We start from the raw sequence: 11,658 nt of genomic DNA, 5'->3' as shown, positions 1-11,658 counted from the left end.
AAAGAGATGATGCTTTGTATGTTAAAGAAAAACTATTAGAAAAGCATGAATACCTTGAAAAAGAATTAGCTAAAGAAAGAGAAGTTATCAAGCTTTGGACTAATTCAGGAAAAATAACTCAAGGTTTAATAGAAAGTGGATGTTAGGGATCAGGATTAGGTTATGATAATAAATCTAATTCTGATGAGTTAAATGAAAAAGAAACTGAGAAGATTAAACCAATAAATGTTGATAAAAAGGTTAAGTTGAACAAGTCTTAGTTAAGACCTATTAAGTTTAATTTAAGTATTGATGTTGTCAAGTCAGTGAATGAAAAAGGATCGACATCAGCATCTAAGTCAAAGTTAAAAACTGATAAGTGTGAACAAGTTCACATTAAATCAGTAAATGTTGGTTTAATGACTCAAAAATAGCTTAAGCAAAATCTGAAGGAAGTTAAAATAAAAAATAAGGAAAAATAACCTAGAAAGAACAGAAATGGAAAAAAAGGTGTTAACAAGTAAAACAAATATAAAACCATTCATAATGCACCTAAAAGGCTTGTTTGAACTGTGGTAGTACTAATCATCTTGTTATTGCTTACAGGAAGAATAAAGGAATAAACAATGTTCCTCCTAAATCAGAGTTTAGGAACAGAACAGTTAGATATAAACAACTAGATCCATGTTTTCATTGTGGTAGTGTTTGGTATTCAATTTATACATGTAAAGAGTATCACAGTTTGTATTATGATTATTATGAGTTGGAACCCTCTTTAAATAAAACAAAAGTTATTTATGCATGTGTAAACTCTGATATTAAGAATGTTAGCATAAACTCTGATTTCAAGACTTCTGCTGCAAATGTTAATAAACTTAAAAAGGCCAAAGGATCTGAGCAATTCCGGGTCCTGAAAAACACTAATTAATTGTTTATATGATTGCAGTGTAACAGAAAAAATTCTTTTGTCTTGGACAGTGGATATTCAGGACACATGACTGGAAATAAATCCCTGCTATCAGAGTTTCAAACCTGTGACAGAGGTTATCATGTGACTTTTTATGAAGAACAATGTGAAATTGTCAATTATTCAAATGGCAATGTTGCAAAAACTGGTTATAGACATGGTAATTTATATGAAGTCAGGGTCTCCATAGATATTGATGGTTCAGAAATATGTCTACTAAAAAGAGCAACTGACATAAAATAATTTCTTATCTGAATTTCAATAACATCAATGAACTTGTGAAGAAAGATCTTGCTAGGGGATTTCCCATTGCACTGTTTACTCCTGATGGCTTATGTGACTCTTGCTAGAAATCCAAATTAAGAAAATCATCTTTCAAGAGTAAGACCGAATCCTCAATTCGTGAACCATATCACTTACTTTATATTGATCTTTTCGGTCCAATAAATGTAATGTCTATTGCAAAGAAGAGGTATGCACTTGTGATCGTTGATGAGTAAACAAGATACATATGGGTGTATTTTCTGCACACCAAGGATGAGACTTCATCCATTATTTTTAATCATGTAAGGGAACTGGAAAAGGGATCAATATACAAAATGAAGATCATTAAAAGTGACAATGGAACTGAATTCAAGAACAACACTATGAAAGAATTCTGTAAATATAAGGGGATCAAACAGAAATTTTCTGTCCCTGGAACTCCACAATAAAATGGAGTTGTTGAAAGAAAGAATAGAACTTTTATAGAAACTGCAAGGACCATTCTTGAAGAAGCAAAATTGCCAACCTATTCTTGGACTGAGGCTGTGCAAACTGCATCACATAAAATGCAAAACGGCTAAACAAGCATGGAAAAATGCCATTTTAGATGGTGAAAGGGAAAGAAGCTAAATTTGAAGTACTTTCATATCTTTGGCTGCAAATGCTTTTTTCTTAAAACTCACCCTGAACATCTTACAAAATTTGATCTAAAAGCTGATGAAGGCATTTTTTTAGGATATTCATTGTCTACAAAAGCTTTTAGAGTTTACAATCTGAGAACAAGAGTGATCATGGAATCTATTCATGTATCTTTTAATGACAAGAAGATTACAGGTCTAGAATATGTAGATGATTATGAGGAATTGAGATTTAAGGAAGTACCATATGCTGAATAGTTAAATCCTGATGATTTGATAAACTTTGATACTACAAATCTTGATATCATTTTAAACTCTGATGAGCCACATGTCAGTGGAAATACTACAAATACTGAAGCACATGATGAGGGGGAGCAACATGATTCACATCAAGATTCAAGTTCAAGTGATTCAAGTTAAGAAACATCAGTAAATACTTCATCAGACTCTGATTCCTCAAATATCGATGAAGCAAATACTGATAATACTGGAAGCAATGATTCAGGGGGAGCCTCGGGAAATAATGATGGTACACAGCAAAGTAAGACAATAGACTTCATGGATCAAGGGGCTCTACTTCAAGGAGTCAACTTCCTTCTGCAATAAAATGGACTAAGTCACATACACCCGATTTAATCATTGAAAATCCTGATTGTGGTGTAAAGACTAGAAAAGCCACTCAAAATGAATGTATTTATCATTTGTTTCTATCTCAAACTGAACCTAAGAAAGTGGAAGAAGCTCTTCAAGATGCTGATTGGATCACAACAATGCAAGATGAGCTAAATAATTTTGAAAGGAACAAATTCTGGACACTGGTACCAAGACCAAAGAATAGATCAGTAGTTGGTACAAAATGGGTGTTCAGAAACAAGACTGACAGTGAGGACATTATTACAAGTAATAAATCTAGGCTTGTTGCAAAGGGTTATTCACAGCAAGAAGGCATTGATTATGATGAGACTTTTGCTTCAGTTGCAAGGCTTGAGGCTATCAGAATTTTTCTAGTCTATATTGCTCACATGAAATTCAAGGTATTCCAACTGGAAATGAAAAGTGCATTTCTAAATGGTGAACTTGATGAGGAAGTTTATGTTGAACAACCTCCAGGGTTCATTGATCCAAAATATCCAAACCATGTTTATAAGTTTTATAAGGCACTCTATGGACTAAAGCAAGCTCCAAGAGCCTAGTATGAAACACTTGCTCAATTCTTATTAGATAGTGGTTTCCAAATAAGTACCATTGATAAAACTCTATTTTATAAGTATCATGGTAAGGACTTGTTGTTAGTTCAGATATATGTTGATGATATCATTTTTTCCTCTACTAATGATAAACTCTGTGAGAGATTTGCCAATCTAATGTAGTCTAGATATTAAATGAGCATGATGGGAGAATTAAGTTATTTTCTGGGATAACAAGTCAAGCATACTAAATAAGGGATCTTTATCAATCAAGCAAAATATACCAGAAATTTTCTTAAATAATTTGGGATGCAAGATACTTAAACTGCAACAACTCCCATGGTCACTGCAACCAAGTTAGATTTAAATACTGGTTCATCAGTAAATATAACTAACTACAAAGGTATGATTGGCTCACTTCTATATTTGACTGCTAGTAGACCTGATATCATGTATACTACATATTTGTGTGCAAGGTTCCAAGCTGATCCAAGGGAACCATATCTGTTAGCTATGAAAAGAATTTTTAAATATCTCAAAGGCATCATAAATCTTGGATTGTGGTATCCTAGAGATTCAGATTTTAAGCTAATTGGATATTTAGATGCTAATTTTACAGGGTGCAAAATAGACAGGAAAAGCACTTCAGGAAGCTGTCAATTTCTTGGTGGTAGATTGGTTTCTTGGTTTAGCAAGAAATAATAGTCAATTTCCACTTCAACTGCAGAAGCTGAGTATATTGTTGCAGGAAGCTGTTATGCACAAATTCTTTGGATGAAGAATCAGTTATTAGATTATGGGTTAGAGTATTCTAAAATTCCTATATATTGTGATAATCAAAGTGCTATTGCAATGACAGGAAATCTGGTACAACATTCTATGACAAAACACATCAGCATTAAGTACCATTTCATAAGGGAACATGTGATGAAAGGCACAGTGGAATTGGACTTTGTGCCTACAAATCAGCAATTAGCGGATATCTTCACCAAACCACTTTGTGAAGCCACATTTACAAGACTGGTGAATGAATTAGGAATGATCTCAGGGAAGTTCTCAAATACTGATGAATAACTTGTGTTCTGTAACAGGAAAATATGTTCAGAGTTTGGTATCTTTTTCTATGTATCAGTATTTCTTAATTCTGATAACCGTGTTAAAACCGATGCCATGTATTCATGATAGTTATTATTTGAAATAAAAATAGAGTATTAAATCCTAATATTTAAACTCTGATAATAGATGCATGATAAACTCTGATAGTGTAGTTAAGTACTGATATCAGTCAAACATATGTGTTGACTGATAAACTCTGACAGTGGTTAATTAAATACTGATAATGGTCAAACTCTGATTGACTGTTAAACTCTAATGACTTTTGAACTTATTCTAAATATATTAAAGTCAGTATTTTTAATTAAATTACTGAGATGTATTTTAGTGGGTGATTCTATGGAAATGATTAGAAATGCATAGTTAGTGGAGTATGTTCCGGAAAAATATTTCAGTAATTACAGCACATTAGTTTGTGTAACAGTGCACGTCTTTACTGCTCATTATTATCTGCTCCATGATTTTTTTTCTGTACAATAACATCTCACCACGTGTCCCGTTATTGTGAACCTTTTATGAGTAAAAAAGAGTGCAGAGTTAAACAAAATCAATTTTTGATTTTAAAATATGACTTTATCTCTAATCAAACTCTTTTGGATGAAGAGGAGGAGTATGTGAATCTAGCTCTTATGGCTGACTCTACATAGGAATCACCATAATCATCTCAGATTCATGAACTTACCATTATTGATATGTCTGAATCTGAATACAAATCTATTGTATGTGAATTTACTTTAGAATTGTATAATGTTCATACAATCATGCTTGCATACAAACTTAAAAATGATAAGTTAGTTCGTAAAGTTGAGAGTCTGAACCCTAGGAATGAAGAACTAGAATTGCTTGTAGTTGCCTTAGAAGACCTTAAGCAGAAAAATGAGTACCTAGAGAATAAGGTTAAGTGCAACGCAGACATAGAAGCTATTCTTAGAACCCAAATTGCTGATCCAGAAAAGAAGTTACAGGTTTTTTAGAATGCAGCTTTGACTCAGAAGGAAATAATAGATAGTTAGTGGTTTATGTCTAAGACATCTATAGGACTTGACTATTCTAAGTTAGCAGGTAAGAAATATATTGGTACATCAGAGACAAATGTGTTTACCTCTGAGAAGGTACCATATGTTATTAAGGATGTTATATCTCCACTGTTCACCGAACTTGTTTCAGAACCTTTAGATGGGTAAGTTTGTCGATCAATGAGGAATTAATTGTTGAGGATAAGAATAAGGAGAATTGATTGTTGAGGAAACATGAGAAGCTTGCTTTGTAGCGAGTAAGAAAAGGTAATGTGTTCGTAGCTGACTTGAGTTCTACCTGTGATGCGGTGTTTCTACAATAAAGCTTCATCAGAACAAAGTTGGTTATGGCACAAGAAGCTCTCACACTTGAATTTCAAAATAATTAACTCACTGGTAAAGAGGGAGCTGGTGAGAGGTTTACCACAGATAGAATTTTGTCAAGAAGGACTCTGTGAAGCATGTGAAAAAGGGAAGTCAAAGAAAGCATCACACAGAAGCAAGGAAATGAGAAGCATAATTGAACCTCTTCAGTTAATTCACATGGATTTATTTGGTCCAGTGAATGTGTGTTGTCACTATCAAGGAAGAGATATGCTTTAGTGATAGTCGATGACTACTTAAAGTACATATGGATGTTGTTCTTATAATTAAAGGATGAAGCACCACAGATGATTGTTGATCACACAAAGACGATTGAGTTGGAAGCGAAACTACATGTCAGAAAGATCAGATCAGACAATGGAACAGAATTTAAGAATGCATTTCTTAATGAATTCTACACAGAAAAAAGGTATTTTGAGATAGTATTCAACACCAATTCCACAATAAAATAGAGTAGTATAAAGGAAGAATCCTACCTTGGTTGAAGCAGCAAGTACTATGCTAAGTGAATCAGGAATTCTTACCTACTTATTGGCTGAAGCAGTCAATACAGCGTGTAACACTCATAATCATACCCTGATTAATAAAGATCATAACAAGACTTCTTATGAGATCATGGCTGACAAAAGACCAACACTGAAATGCTTTCATGAGTTTGGAGCTAAATGTTTTATGCTTAAAGAAGGAAATGAGCATCTGGGTAAGTTTGATGCTAAAGCAGATGAAGGGATATTTATTAGATACTCTCTGGAATCTAAAGCATTCAAGGTTTATGTGATTGTTGATTAGAAGACGACTAAAAGCTTAATGTAACATTCAACGACACCAAATTGGCAAGCGTGCAAAGAGAAAAGGATTCTAAATATCTGGAATTTGAGAATCTTTCAGATGATCCTTTATATAAAGACGAACCTGAGATTGCTCGTGTTATACCTACTATACGTGACAATAATGATCCTGAATCAAATGGTAGTAGTGGTAATGCGGATCATACAGAAAGCCCTATAAGAACCATTACTCACAGATTAGAATCATCAAGTCATGGTGGCAGCAACTCAGGGGGAGCAAGAAGAGGATCTACAATTCACACTCAACATAATACTGAACAAGGGGAAATATCAAGATCGTATATACTTAGACAAAGGGTATGGAACAGAGACCATCCTTTTGAGTTGATCATTGGTAATCCTGACACGGGAGTGAGAACTAAAAGTGCCACACAGAATGAATTTCACTTTTCATAGTTTCTTTCAGAAATGGAACCTAAGAAAGTGGATGGGGCACTTAAAGATCCAGATTGGGTTATTTCTATGTAAGATGTAACACCCCATTCCTACATCGAGGAGATTTGAGACTTCTGGTCAGTTTATAAGGCAAAGTAATACTACTATGTGCACCAATAAATCATGATCTTTTGTGGGCCTATAGTGGGCTTGTTTTTTGTAACACCCCAGTCCCACATCGAGGAGATTCGAGATTTCTGTTTAGTTAAAAAATGAAAAGTATTACTACTACGTGCACCAACAAATTATGATCTTTTGGGGGGCTGTGGTAGGCTTGTTGTTTACCCAAGTTGGCTGCATTTGGGACAGTAGGCTTCGGCTTATTTTCAGACTCGGAATCGGGACTTTACCCGATTTTTGAAAAAGGCTCGGGATTGGATCCGGGTTCTCACATAATTAGAACTCAATCAGTTTGAAAGGTAGAAGGTATGGAAGCTGGTACCCCGACCAAAAGACAAGTCAATGATTGGCACCAAATGGGTATTCAGAAACAAGTTAGATGAGGATGGCATTGTAACAAGAAACAAGGCCAAAATTTTAGTAAAAGGTCACTCTCAAGAAGATGGAATAGATTAGGATGAAACATATGCTTCAATATCTAGGCTTGAGGCAATCAGGATATTTTTGGCATTCGCAGTACATTCAGACTTTAAAGTTTATCACATGGATGTGAATAGTGTGTTCCTGAATGGCGAGTTAGAAGAAGAAGTGTATGTGGAACAACCTCCAGGCTTGAAGATCCAAATCTGGTGGACTTTGTATAATTTATATTCAAATCTTTCTATAGGCTCAGGCAAGTACCAAGGATATGGTATGTCACACTCTCAAAATTTCTACTTGAAAATGGTTTTACAAGAGGTGTTATAGATAAAACTATATTTTATAAAATGCATAAAACTGATATGATAATAGTGCAAGTTTATGTTGATGATATTATATATGGTCCTACTAATGATGATATTTGCAAGATATTCTAAGCTAATGCAGAGTAAATATGAAATGAGCATGATGGGAGAGTTGAACTACTTTCTTGGATTACAAGTGAGTCAAAGGAAAGATGGGATATTCATTTACCAATCCAAGTACATCAAAGAACTTCTGAAGAAGTACAATCTAGAAGATTTAACTCCGGTAAAGACTCCAATGCCAACAGCTTCTGAGCTTGATCAGGACAAAACCGGTAAGAAATTTGACATCACAAGCTATAGAGGTATGATCGGCTCATTATTATATCTTACTGCAAGTAGGTCAGATATTGTGTTTGCAACATGCTTATGTGCTAGATTTCAAGTTAATCCTAAAGAATCTCATCTTATAGCTCTTAAACGGATTTTTAGGTATCTTAAGGGAACTTCAAATCTTGGAATTTGGTACCATAAAGGTAAATGTTTTGACCTTGTTGGCCATACAGATTCAGATTTTGCAGGTTATAAGTTTGATCGAAAAAATACTTCAGGAAGCTGTCAACTTCTTGGAAGAAGGTTCGTATCCTGGAATAGCAAGAAGCAGCACTCAGTATCCACATCAACTGCTGAAGCTGAATATATAGCTCCTGGAAGATGTTGTGCTCAAATTTTATCTTATGGATGAGGAACCAACTATGGGATTATGGTCTGTTGATGTCAAAGATTCCAATATTCCACTGGAACATTAGTGCCATAGCAATCTCCAACAAACCGGTTCAGCACTCAATGACCAAGCACATTGATATCAGGTATCACTTTATTAGAGAGCGTGTTACAAATGGCACTGCGGAATTACATTTCGTACCCACATAGGATCAAATTACAGACATCTTCACAAAATCACTTGATGGAAACATTTTCTCTAAGCTGGTTAGCGAACTTGGGATATTAAATCTTTCTAATTAAGTTAATTAGAAATCAATAACTATATTTTGTTTCGAATAAGTTCACTTGTTGATAAATGTCAATATTTTTAGGAAAAGTTTATTTATTTTCCATTATTTATTTCTCATAAATCAAATATTTGGGTGCTTGTATCTAATTGATAAATATTTAAGCACATTTATGTTGTCAAAATAATTATATTTAATAATGATTAATTATATTGTGAGTAAAAATAATGAAGCATAATTTTGATACAGAAAATTATGATATTATCAATTTAATGATAATTATTGTAATTTTGTAAACAAAGTTGTGATTTATTGATTTTGGTGGACTTTAAATAATTTAATATTTAAAGAGGTTCACTGAAATTAAAATGATACTAGCATCATAATTTTATTTCACTAAATTTATAATATTATCAAATTGATGATAATTATTATATACTTGTGAGTGAAATTGTGATATACTAATTTTGGTGAATTTTTAAATCATTTGTTATTCAAAATAATTCACTAAAATTATTAATAAGCAGCATAAATATTACTCATAATTTGTTGACATATATCAGCCAATGATACATTTGTTAGTAAATTACAGGAAAAATATTTGTGAAACAACTTAGAAATTTGTCTAAGTATTCAGTTGCGACAAGAGAGAACTGAGTTGGCGCAACTTGGAAAATTTTCCAAGTCATAGAGTTGCGACAAGGTTGAGTACAGAAGGGCAAGTATCCACTTGTATTTTTCCCCTATAGTCGCAGCTTAAAACTTATTCTAAGTCTCATAGTATGCGTAAGTTGATTTCTCCACAAGGTGTCGCAAGTGGATAGTAGCCATTATGGTCGCAACTGAGACCTTGATAGCATAATTTAGAAATTTTAAGTCAAAGACGCAAGTGAAACCTGTAGTTGCAAGTGAATCTCTACAAAGACGCAAGTCCCCTGTAGTCGCTAGTGGTCAACTTAGTAGTTGTTATTGTTTTAATGAGAGTATATATATATGACTTATATGTCCATATTAGTATGAGGCCTTTTGGGAATGATCTAAAAATAAATCCGTGCGGGCTCTGCCCAAAGTGGAGGCTTTTGCTGAGCAAACCTAACTCCACATTAGTATGATATTGTCTGCTTTGGAACGAGCCCGCATGGATTTATTTTTGGGTCACTCCCAAAAGGCCCCATACTAATGGAGTGAACTGGCTGCTTATATGCTAGCAATCTCCCCCTCTCACAAATTATGTGGAACAACTCCTAACAATCTCCCCCTTCACGCATCGGGCTCGACACCTGTCGATTTTGCCTCCTTCAGTATGATTTGGCTCCCCTTGACCCATACTGGAAGTCCATCTGGCTATCTGCTCCCCCTAGGCCCATACTGGAAAGCCCGTTTGTCTCCCCCTTAAGCTCATCCTGGAGTAGCCAATCTGCCACTTTCTAGGTCCATTCTGGAAGTCCGTCAAAGATTGTTATGGACCGTCGTAACCTATCTCTGATATCACTTGTTGGGATTTTGTTGAGCAAACCTAACTCCACATTAGTATGATAATGTCCGCTTTGGGACGAGCCCTCACAGGTTTGTTTTTGGGTCACTCCCAAAAGGTCTCATACTAATGGAGTTTTCTGGATGCTTATATTCTAGAAAACTGTCCCTCCCACAAATGATGTAAGACAACTCCTAACAATATATAGGTCAGATCTCTTAGGTATGAATTTATCTTCACATAATGGAACTTTTGAAGATTTTCCAGACTTAACTAACATTGATTCTTTACACATAGATAATTTTCACACACAGATCCTTGAGGATCAAGTTAGTATAAGAGTAAATGAGTTTGTGTTCCTGCAAATTCATAACCACCCTCTAGAACCAATAAAAGAAACTCAAAATCTCTTGACCAAATCTCTGGAGTATAATGACCACTGAGTGAAAAAGGAGAAACTGCACTAGATGCTGCAAATAAGGAAGGTACAATAAGAGAACCTACAACTCTGTCTCCTCAGAAGCAAAGCAGTATCCAACCTGAAATAACCGTAATCCCCCTTGTATCTTCCCAAAAGGATATAATGGTTGAAAATGCAATGAAACAGTTCCTTGATCCATCTTCTCAACAAGATGTGTCTATTGAAATTCGCCCATCGGCTAGGGTATCCTGTATAGAGTCAAACATTCTGTCACATACCCAAGCATTTGAAGTTCTAAATGCGTCAATCAGACGAGAGGTATTCAGTGAGGAAGAATTGATGGGAACATGAAGTTCAATCATATTACGGTTAGAATACCTTGTTCAAGGTCCTTAACTGGATCAACTACCTTCACAAGTGTTAGGAGAGAGTGTTTTAGTTGCTTCTACATCTAGCACAACATTTACCTCCCTAAGACTAATAAACCTGGATGTATCTACGGATAGAGGATCTGACATAGGTGCGGATCGGCAACCGATTGACCATGAACCGGATTCATTTGGTAAGCCTAAGGGGAAAGTGTCCTCACAGACACTTGAGAACACTGAGGACCAGATGCCAAATATAACGGCCTTAGTGATTCTCCCGGAGATTCAAACTCTAGAACAGTCATCTCGGGATGACATGCAACTTGTCTTGTACAAGAAACGAGATTTGTGAACTCCCATTGCACCACTGCTGACCTCCTCAAGGATGGCTCCGATATTTTCTGCAGGTACATCTGGAACTCAAAGCTTTGAGCGGAGTGTATCCGTGAGGACTAGAGAAACACTAAACCTTAGACCAAGTGACAGAATGCTAAGTAAAACATCGCGAGAAACCAGTAAGACACCCACCATCCAAACCACACTCATAGACATGTCACAGTACCTTATAAAAGAATATCTTAAAGAGCAGTTGGCATTCAAAGATGAATACCTAAAGGAACAACTGGCTCTAAAAGATCAATTACTAAAGGCCGAAATGTCTGTCAGGGATTACCAGATTACACTTCTTTCCAAACAAATGGAAGTT

This window comes from Apium graveolens, chromosome 3, assembly GCF_009905375.1.
Source record: "Apium graveolens cultivar Ventura chromosome 3, ASM990537v1, whole genome shotgun sequence".
NCBI lineage: Eukaryota > Viridiplantae > Streptophyta > Magnoliopsida > Apiales > Apiaceae > Apium > Apium graveolens.
Note: the sequence above shows the minus strand (reverse complement) of the source record.